The 11,707-nt window shown below is 33.9% G+C and overlaps 1 long non-coding RNA gene across 1 annotated transcript; it reads left to right on the top strand.

Annotated features, from left to right (window-relative positions):
- The first annotated feature begins 11,328 nt into the window (after positions 1-11,328).
- LOC110450463 lies at positions 11,329-11,663 on the top strand. Its single transcript, XR_002462982.1, has 3 exons — positions 11,329-11,359; positions 11,475-11,520; positions 11,605-11,663. It is a non-coding gene; the product is annotated as an uncharacterized LOC110450463 (long non-coding RNA).
- Positions 11,664-11,707: the final 44 nt, after the last annotated feature.

Raw genomic sequence — 11,707 nt, 5'->3', positions numbered from 1 at the left:
CATTTTACATGACATTGGAGTTTTCGACTTTCAGCTTTGACCTGTTTTAAAGAACATTGCCACTGAGGTGGGTTCCATTTAAGATTGCATTTGACTATTCGACAAGCAACAATGACCGTAAGTTATAAACAATGCAGGCAGAAAGAAGCTTCATTTGGCGCATACTCAAACACCTATCGTATTTAAACTGTGTCTACAACGACTTGGATGAATCACCAATATTTACCCGAATCCCAGTTGATGTAATTGGAGTCTCCAGAGTACATGACCTTTGGATTTCCGGAGTTTGGATCCCAGTTGCTACAACCGCCGGACTGGTCGTAGTCTTTCAGTATAAACCACCCGTAATCCTGGTAACAACCACCGTAGCTTCTATTGATGTAGAACGTTCGTGCGATACTAGTGTGTCCGCTGTAGGATGAATGTAAGTAAACATAGATAAATCAAAATTATAAGCATAAGCAAATGTATTTTTTTCCTTTTATAATACAACTATCTTTATAACTTTTTATCTAATTTTGACATTCCATTCAGACATGTCAGGAGTATCAGACTTTTGCCGTTAGGGTTAGATTTTATTTTACTCCCATACAAAATCATTTTGGGTGCTCTTGAATCTCAATATGTAAGGAGGGAATGGTGTGTGTGTGTGTGTGTGTGTGTGTGTGTGTGTGTTGGGGNAGAGAATATCCAGTCGAGGGTGACGGAACGAAGTAACTTGACCTTATCGAGCCGTTGCCACCTGAGGACAATACGTAGCGCGCAAAGCAAAGGCAAGAAAACAGCTTAGAATTTTTGAGTTGTTTTTAGGTTTTTTGTCGTTTTTGTTTTAAGCACTTTTAAAAGGCTTCATAGAGCATTAATTTTAGGGGATGAATCTGTGCTCATGTATCTTAAGGATCGTCATACTACTGCAAACAACAGAAAAATAAAAATGTAAAGGTGAGATCAGTCAAGGGAAGTTACTCAATTGTCGTAATGAAAATATAGGGAGGTACACAGTAGCTGAAGGTTCAAAACACTAGAGTGGAGTACTCTAGTAATAAGACGGCATGGGTCCTTTATTAATTTGTAACAAAAGATGATTTTGAGATGTTCCCTGAAAATCCTAAACTCAGTGTTAGTCTCTGCACTCCGTGCTTAGTCTACGATCGGACATGAAAAGGTACGGGGTCACCTGCCCGACCACGTAGGTTTTCACCGGGTACTCCGTGTTTCTCCCACAAGAAGACGCGCCTTCTTCGGTTTTTTTTTTACAATGATAAAGAACTACAACGCACTCTTACTATTCAATGCTGAAATGCTATTGAAACAAAAAAATATTAATAAAAAACCAGCGTGGATTAAATTGTATTTTTTTCCGTGTGTTAACTTACGGCATATTACAGTAGTTGAACGAATTGCCTTTCAGGTCGGACCAGGATGAGTGAACAACGTTGTTACAGTCCATGAAGTCAGACTTTGTTTTGCCAAATGCGTCAAATACAACATAACCTTTCTCAATACCGTCCTTATAGGCTGAAATCTTCACCTGTTTGAACAAAAACAGAGTTTCGTTATACAAACTGATATGCAAATAATTATTAAGAATAAACAAAAAACCATAACTTAGCAGTCTCCACTAATTAAACTTTGTGAAATCATATCCTCTGCATCAGGGTTCGAATAAGAGTACTCATTGTTTGTAATTATCTGAAGTACAGAAGAAATGGGCTGATTCTAAAAACTAAGGGCGTTTCATTCTGCACAACACACCTACATATATATATTCATATATACTATTATATATAAACTACATTATATATATAAAACTATTTTTAGAATATGTTTTTCAGGAAATGAAAATCTGTCTTAAATTAAATATCAATCAATCGGCAACAGCAATAAACATAGCTTCACCTGGGGATTTTTGTCACAAATTTACACATGTGCTGAATACAAATATAGACTAGATGAAAAGCTATTGCCTAAACTGTACTCTCAAACAAAACACAATTATCTTTTTTCTTGAAAAAATATGAAGCCAACATAGTCCACTTCGTCTTGTATATGCCAATTTTAGTGCTTAGTTTTTGTATGCATGTACCCGGAGAACACCAATGTGGTCGGGCAGGTGACCACATACCCTTTCACGTCCGATCAGGGAATCGAACCCCGGCCGCCTTTGTGAAAGGCAACTTTGCTATCCACTGCACCACCCGAGCACCCGACCACCCAATATATAATCGGTTTATTAGCTGGTCGACATACAAGAGGTAAAGAGATATCTTACCACATGTTACTATGGTGAGAGAAAAACGGCTTTATCCGTTTTAGAAACCAATATAATCGTGATTGCATGATTAACTCTTATGTAAAAAGTAGTGTTTTGGTGGTTATGTCTGCTAAAATATTAAGGAATTGGTCATCAAGAATAGGTACTATCACCTTTAAATTCAGTATGACCGATCATCCCTGCCCTGGCATACAAAAAAGGTTAGAACTTATTTATTATTGTATGTGTATGAAAAACAATGTTAGTGACTGTCTATGTTTTCAAATATATTTTACTCGATTCAATTTCTTAATACTTATTCGAGAAGGTTTAATTAACAAAACGCATAATTACATATATAACAAACTTCTTTATATACACATGATCTGCTTAAATGTTTCTAGCTGACCAGGACAACAGCTTATGTTTTGATAAATGTATTACATTTTAAAAGCACATGCTGAAAACAACGGAACGGATCATTCGTAACACGCCAACATTTATTTAATATACTTAACCCGGATAAATTTGTTATTAAACTCGATAATACCTGTATTGTATATTAAGAGGATTACAATGAACACTTATATGTACCCAAATACAAATACATGTATCTGAGTTCACTCCTCTGTGCAGGGCAAACTGACCTTATTTGACTTAAAAGTACCCTACACTACGTAAACTAAAATGTAAACGACATTTTCACTATACCTATCAATCGGACCACCTCGGCCCTTTCCGGCCATTTCCGTTCAACATGCGACGGAAAGGCCGAAGTAATCCGTTTGTACCTATGTAAGAGTTCTGAAAGTCATAGTTTACATTTTCTCAGATAATCTATAATTTCCTTGTATTGATTTATGCAGGTATTACTTAAAAAAAAAAAAAATGTGACAGAACCTACTGACACTTTTTCACTGATGTGAACAATTTGCTAAACGTCCGGACAGTGTTGTAGCATACACGTATTATCAATAATCCTTTTAGAAAAGAAATATCAATGCATGTGCCCATCTTGGAGAAGTACACACGCTTTGCCTCCCTAGCATTTTTATCAAGTGGCGTTGTTGAGGATATTTCTGAATTTTCTAATCACTTTTGATTTTGTCTGATAAAGGTATATCACACACGATATGGCTCACTTATCCTTATCTACATTTCCTTTCCACAGTTTTTTGATAAATCACCAACTTACGAAATATACTAAGGACTATTGCATGGGACTGTTCAGGAAACCATTCAGATCTTTCCATCATACCTCTATCGGGCTTGACGTCGAATTCAAATTATGACAGAAATTTCTGAACAGTTTGCGACTAACTTGTTTTGCGTTTGATATCTATTGAAAACATGTTTATGTTTCACCAAAAAATAGCTTTTTCACCACCTGGTCAACCATTTTGTAAAAACTGCAACATGAATAGGACAAAAACACCCTGACAGATGGATTATTATTTTCGATGCTGTTTTAAACGCAAGTATAAGCATTCATATGTATATTTGCAACATTTATATTGTTCCGTTCAAACTAAATCCCCAAAGGTACGCTACCGCCCACCATAGAATATGATTAGACGAACATAAGCTGTGATATAGAGCATAGATATTAACCCTGAAGTGGAGTAAGAACTGTTTTCCCGAGGAGCTCATTTGGTGCGTCCCAACATCCTGAGGGAAATTGTTTTGACAGTTGACTGTTAAGACATCAAATGATTTTTGTATTACTTGAGTACATGTAAATAGCAATGAACATTATCACTGATAAAGTTGTTATACTACGTACGTGTGAGACAGCTGTTTTGGTGCCCCAGTCATTAGATATCGATCCTTTGTAGACCTTTGCACTGCCGCCCGCACTGAAGTCTGTCATAGCCCCAATGTCATTGTCATTCAAGGTATTGCTCGAGGTCCACAAGGCCTGTATACTCGAATAGCCAGGGGCCTGTACTCCTGTTGGGACTTTTAACGCCAATTTCCATGCTGGCGAAATAAAAAAAATATAGAATTTGGTTTGTCAGATGTATATGGTATATAGAGGTTTGTGTCAATTCATTTGTTACTAGTATATAGAGGGTTATATAAAAGTTCTTCCCCTTGTCTGTATACATATCATGTATTTACATTTGCACTGCAGGTTTCGCTATTAAACATTACCATAAGGTTATGCGTTCATAAGGGAATGAACGCCAAATTGGATCAGCGTCATTTCAAAATTTCTCCTCCCGCCTCGAATAACATGAGACAACCGCTAGAAACAAACATTTTGATGACGTTTCGCAGTTCCAAGAATCTCGTTTACAATTACGACATAAACACTACAATATCGGATATTTAAGGAATATCTATGTTTAGGTCAATAACAAGTAAAATATAAGAATGTAAATATGAGGACTGAACGGCATTTTTTTCAATGTTCATGCCGGTATGAACACAAATCGGTTACAAACATATTTACCATGAAACCCTAGCATATGTATGTAACCGATTTGCGCTCAAACCTGTATGGGATTGAACAAAAAGTGCCGTTCAATCCTTAAATGAATGCCAACTAGGTTTTTTTGTAAATATACAACGTGCATACGCAAGATTCTTTCAGGGATATGCCACCTTACCCATTACACATGTGATTTGTTATAGAGTTATCTCCCTTTGTGGCATTTTTAAATTCGACTGTCATTAAAATTATTTTACATGATTCTAAGTGTATTTTTTATTACAAAGAATATGCAAGTCACATTTCTATAGCTTATATTCGTACAATAAGTCAGTTTGCTTTCAATATTAAATTTTTGTTCTTTATAATACGTACACCTAATATGCCACAACTAATAATTTTCCATCTAATAATGTAAGCGATTTTTTTTCACCAAGCAATCAATTCAAAGTTGGAGTTAAAAATGGTATCCGTCCGAACTAGATCATTATTAAGTAAAAATGGTTTCCGTCCGAACTAGATCATTATGAAGTAAAAATGTTATCCGTCCGAACTAGATCATTATTAAGTAAAAATGGTATCCGCCCGAACTAGATCATTATTAAGTAAAAATGATGTCCGTCCGAACTAGATCATTATTAAGTAAAAATGGTATCCGTCCCAACTAGGTCATTATTAAGTAAAAATGGTATCCGTCCGAACTAGATCATTATTAAGTAAAAATGGTATCTGTCCGAACTAGGTCATTATTAAGTAAAAATGGTATCCGTCCGAACTAGATCATTATTAAGTAAAAATGGTATCTGTCCGAACTAGACCATTATTAAGTAAAAATGGTATCCGTCCGAACTAGACCATTATTAAGTAAAAATGGTATCCGTCCGAACTAGATCATTATTAAGTAAAAATGGTATCCATCCGAACTAGATCATTTTTAAGTAAAAAAGGCCGATTATCAATAAAAATGTGGAAACGACATATATACGTAATGAACTACAGTGCCTTTAATGATCAAAATTAGATTTTCAAACACTTACGTCCATTTCCAATATCCCCTTCGTAGGCGGTTGTTGTGCAAAGTAACAACAGACCAAGCAGCCCTATGCGTAATGGTGAGTGGCGATCCTATAACAATAAAACGGAGATCCTATAGGTGTCATGTTAAATAGTGTGATTTATCCAATAAATATGTAATGATTAAATTGCTAATATTGTGATTGTTTTGTAAATATAGTGATTTATTTTGTTAATATTGTGATTTATTTTGCAATTATTGTAACACTTTAATTTTTTCTTTAAATATTATCATTTACTCTGTAAACTTTGTGTTTTGTTATGTAAATTAACAGAATAAAAAAACATGATTTACCACTATATTCTCTTTATTTAAATAAGATTTTTAGGTATAATATATTTAAGTTTTTACAAAATTTAAAAACGTTGTTTTATTTTTTCATTGATAACACAATAATGAAAGTATCATATTACATGTACTACTAAAAATATAGAACATCACTGCGACTCATATTTTTCTCTAAAATCGTAATTGAAATATATCTAGCCGACGTAATGCAATCAATTCTTTAAAATAATCATATGGGTCATATTGTTTCCATAATATTTTCGCTATTTTTTTTGTGCATATAAGTTCCAATATAGAATAGCTAGGGTTTACAATTTTAAGTGAAAATATTGAAAAAAATAAACGATGTGTGATTTAAATTAAAAACGTTGTTAAATAAGTTACAATGAGTTACACTTTATAAGCTATTCAAAAAGTTTCATTTGATATATTCTTTGAATATTTTTTTATGTTTAGAATTTACAATTTGTTTGTGAAAATAATTTGCTTTAATCAGATAAACTTTCTTTCATCACTTTGATTGAGGTAATAATAATAGCAAGTTGTTGAAATAAGAAGAAAACACAATTTTATGTACATGCATTTGCAATATGCATCACAATGCTTTTTAAACTATTTCTAATCCTGAAATAAATAAGTACATTTTGATAGATATTGGTTAAATGATATTCTATTTTTATTCATATACCTCAAAAGCGCATCAGACTTCTGAAATATCTTCCGATGTATCATTTCATTACCAAAAGATAAACTTCAATATTAGATAATTAAAATAAAATGAATATTTTTCTTAGTTTTTGTTAAATTGAAATAAATAGATTTAACTTACCATCATCCTTAATGAAGCTATCGATCCTCTATTAAGGCCCACACTTGCCAGTGTTGGTTTTGAACTCTACTCTAGTGAGCCTGGTACATTTGGCCTCATTTTAATTGACCGTAATTTGTCCTAAAACACGCCTAACAATAGCAATGACCAATGCTTATATAGAATTAAACGCAAATCTACTTAAACTTTTCAGGTGAGCTATTGATATGACAATTGATATAAATACTAACATTACTTTACATGGAATTTAAATTTGATCTCATTGATCAAGCACTGTACGGTATGAGCCAGAATTGAACAAATAACCGTTTCATAATGACACTAATCATTATGCGGATATACGCCTTGTTACAGTAGGTTATTTATCTTAAACTGTCGGGTACCAGTAAGCAGGATTTAACTCACTTAGGTCAGAGTCAGTGCAGGTGCCCTACTGTAATAGATATATGTATGATAACAACGCAAATCAATATTTCACCTTATTCATATTTTAAAGCTTCTCTTCAAGAGAATGTATCTGCAGAAAGCCTTTAATGTTTGATTGCATATTTTACCTTGCCAGAGAAATGATACTCAAGCATATCCTAATTTTGTCTTTATTTTTGGCTGTGTGGGTTAGTCTTACTAAAACACGTTAGGATATATGACTTTGTTGAATATTTTAATATATTCCACAGAGATTGCGGATAAGTTTAGCAGAGAAGGTACATGTAGTAAAAAACGAATATTGAGTAGTTTTCAAAAGTCTTTTCTCGTTCTTTCACGTCGATTTTAATTTAAACAAATAGTATTTACAACAGATTGTATAATTTTAATTGGAGTTAATGTCTTTGGAAAAGCCAGGGTAATTTTTTCGGAGTTTAACGTCATCTGAACAGCCAGGTCATACGAAGACAGGTAAATAGAGAAAGAAAATCATGTAATATATATGCAAGCTATATAAATAGCTGATTTTATGTCGCGACACATAAAACCTCCATTATATTTGTGACAGGTATTGTTAAAAGGTTGCTACGAAAAAAGGCCCCTTAGGGTGCCTCTTCCCCCTTCTTGGTGCCTCTCCGTTGTTTTGAGGTTTTTGATTGGCTAAAACCCCCGTTACAATCTGATTGGCTGAAGTCCTCTTTCTTCATCTTTAAGAAAATTTTCAATGGCGCCATTTTGTGGCAGCATCTTTTTAGAAATTAATACCAAATTTGCCTTATTGAAAACCCCACCCTTACATGCCACCCTTAAGCTTTAATATTGTTTGTTTTGTGGTCTATAAATATATGTAGGCGTGGCGTAATTCTGTCGAATCCCCACCTAAGGATGTAAATTGACAGTAAACATCATTTTCATTGTTTGTGTTATGACGCATTATAATAAATTGTCATCTCATGATGGCCTTGTTCAATTCTATATTTGCGTTGAGTTTTATGTGGAGAAAGCATAAAGATATGTATATCGTCTGTTATCAATCAAAATTTAGATTAAGAACAGGGGCAGGAATAGCTGGTCAAAATTTGGTTTAAGACAATTATGTCTATCTGGAATTTCTCAATACATGTAAAAGTGTGCAGTTGCCTATTGAATACAATGCATTCTACCTTAGATTTCTCTAAGTGAGGCTTCAATTAAAGTAGAAGACATCAATTATAAACAATGATGAACTTGACTGTCTACTTTAAGAGTTTTCTGGCTCTTAGACTGTTAGTGACCTAGATATACTTGTTGGGCCACATGTGGCGCAGGAAACGCTTAAAAATGTACAGCACTTGGCTCCCTTCCAGTAAGTAGGCAAGACAAATCAATTAAACACATAATTACCATATCAATTTCTTAACTAGGGTATCTCAAAAATAAGAACCAAATCAGGATTCCTCAGTTATGTAGAAATTACATTGAACAAAAACAAATTGCGTTTAATTATTTTGTTCATTAAATACATATCTTCAGTGAATATGTTTTCCAAAATCCTTCTGGTGACAGAGAGGATCTATATCTGTATTCCCTGGCTGTTTTGTATGACATAATTGGATATGATTTAACTTGTATTAAACCTTCACCAGAAGAATGTACAAACTCATAACAGATGGCCAGACATGTACATGTTGAGGATAACGCAATTTGGTGTTTCTTTGAAGGAATGACACAAATATCAATGACATCCAATGAGTATCTGTTTCGAGTAGAGGCATTGTTTATATAATTGACACACTTTATTAATTATAAATATGGAATGAAAAAGTACTCTTCTCTAAAATTAGAAATTCATACATTTAAAGGTTTTAAGGCGCCTCCTTTTCTGTTTCAACAGTATTTTAGACTAAATTTGATTTCTACCTCTTTGGGTCCACAAAAATAATATGCACCGTTTTACCAGTGGAAACATGTTGAGAATGGCGCCCAACTGCCATGTACATGAAGCACTGGGTTGGACACCAGAAGGGAAAAGGAAACGAGGAAGACCAAAAGAAATCTGGAGAAGGACTGTAGAGAAAGAAATGAAACACCTAGGCTTCTCATCATGGTCAGACGCTGCAAAGAAGGCAAAAGATAGGATGTTGTGGATAGAATTTGTCCATAGCCCTATTTTCACTTGGAGAGAAGGAATTAAGTAAGTTGACATGTGGAAATATAAGCAAATAGCGAATTTGGAAATATCAAATGAAGTTGAATGTCCAATCACCACCTTTTTAATATGCAGTGAGCTAGAGTAGTTTCTAGCACACACCAACAAGTCCTTAATTTTTATCCAAAATATTCACTTAATTTTCAGAACAGACTTACTCATTTTCGAAATCCAAGGTTTCCGTTGGGAAAAAAAACAAAAACACAAAATACCGCAATTTTCGATCTTATATCAATGTCATTGTTACATATGTATATTCAAATTGTCCTTCAAACTCGCTCTTGTCGGGATCCTGTTTAAATATATTATAATTACTTAGTGACAAAATAAGTACAAAAATCAGATTGTCTAAGAAAAGCTTATTTCATAAAGAAGTCGATTTAATTCTGTAAACATCTTCTATAAAATATAAGCTGACAAAACATAAACAAGACTACTTCAAAGGTATATCAAAAGTCGACAGGAATCTCAAAAGTCTACAGGTATATCAAAAGTCGACAGATATATCAAAAGTCGACAGGTATATCAAAAGTCGACAGGTATATCAAAAGTCGACAGGTATCTCAAAAGTCGACAGGTATATCAAAGTACAGAATCTTAATAACAGACCTGATATGTCAGTTGCACATAAAATGTACTACCACGGTAGTATTATGTTTCTAGAATGGGGAATAACACGACTTTCAAATTCGTTTATTGAAAGAAAAGTGATACTTTCATGACATGTTTATTACCATTAACAGGCAGTATTTTCGTGTCAAAAGCCGTTTGTGAAGAATTCAGTTTTTTTTAATAAATAGTCACACTAATGCTTTCTCAAAAGCAATAACAACTACTACATTGTCGTTGTTCTCGACTGCCATCAAATCAAAAGGACCATTTGAATTTGCGTTGAACTTCACAATGAGATAAAATCGCAGATATCGGAAACCATCCTAACCTAATCATTGTTGCTTTGGATATTGTCGACATGTTATAAAACCAAAAAACCAGTATAAATTTACTTTTCCCCACGTGATCTACTTATTTTAGCATTGTAACCTTTGGAAGTGCTGTAAATATATAAGTGGTTTTTTTCTAAACATACACCAAATAAACCAGAACAAACAAATACTCAATGCGAAATATTTTATTTTACATTTTCTGCTTAAGTAATTGCAGCGTAGCAGACATATTTATTTACAATATCAACAACATAATATTAACAAAATTGATTTTCTGATATAAGTCAGATATAGCAATATACGACAATTAAAAAGCAAACTTCTAATCAAATTACGACATAGCGTCCTTAAACTGACGAATTTGGATGTGGCATTTAGTCAAATGAGTGCGAGTATTGACACTTATAGGTATAAAAGCCCCGAGTATGGCTCCCCGTCCATCGTCTGCTTGATAACAGAACTACTCGTTAGTGAAGCGGACGTAAAACCATTCAATCAATTTAGCTCCCTTTCCGGCTCCTCCCCAGTCCTCGTAGAGACGCTGAGAGGACCGGGTTGGGCCAAATTTCCCACAGACCTCGCGGACAAGTCTAGGGGGCAGCTCAAAAAAGGCTCAAAAATTCCAAGGTCATCATACATGAGAAACTCCTTTGATCGCTACCGCCAGATTTGAAGGGCAAATGTCATGTATACAAGAGTAGTAAATAGGTTACCAATCAGAATTTCGATGCTTGCTAATTATTATTGAGAGTTACAAATTTTAGCGGACTACATACACGATTTCAATGTGAACATTGGTTCAGAAAAGGTGGATTAGTATATAATGTAGATACTGAGGTATATATAATGTAGATACTGAGGTATAGATAATGTAGTTACTGAGGTATATATAATGTAAATACTGAGGTATAGGATACTAAGGTAAATATAATGTAGATACCGAGGTATAGATAATGTAGATACTGAGGTATATATAATGTATATACTGAGGTATATATAATGTAGATACTAAGGGATATATAATGTAGATACTGAGGTATATATAATGTAGATACTGAGGTATAGATAATGTAGATACTGAGGTATATATAATGTAAATACTGAGGTATAGGATACTAAGGTAAATATAATGTAGATACTGAGGTATAGATAATGTAGATACTGAGGTATATAAAATGTAGATACTGACCCCAGTACCGGTTATGAAAGCCGTTCAGGCCACTAGATAAATGAGAATGGCCCGTGCCGATACATGTAGCAGAGATTCGC

Source organism: Mizuhopecten yessoensis, unplaced genomic scaffold, assembly GCF_002113885.1.
Source record: "Mizuhopecten yessoensis strain PY_sf001 unplaced genomic scaffold, ASM211388v2 scaffold5229, whole genome shotgun sequence".
Classification (NCBI taxonomy): Eukaryota; Metazoa; Mollusca; class Bivalvia; order Pectinida; family Pectinidae; genus Mizuhopecten; species Mizuhopecten yessoensis.
The sequence above is the reverse complement of the archived record's forward strand: the minus strand, read 5'-3'. Positions and strand labels throughout refer to the sequence as shown.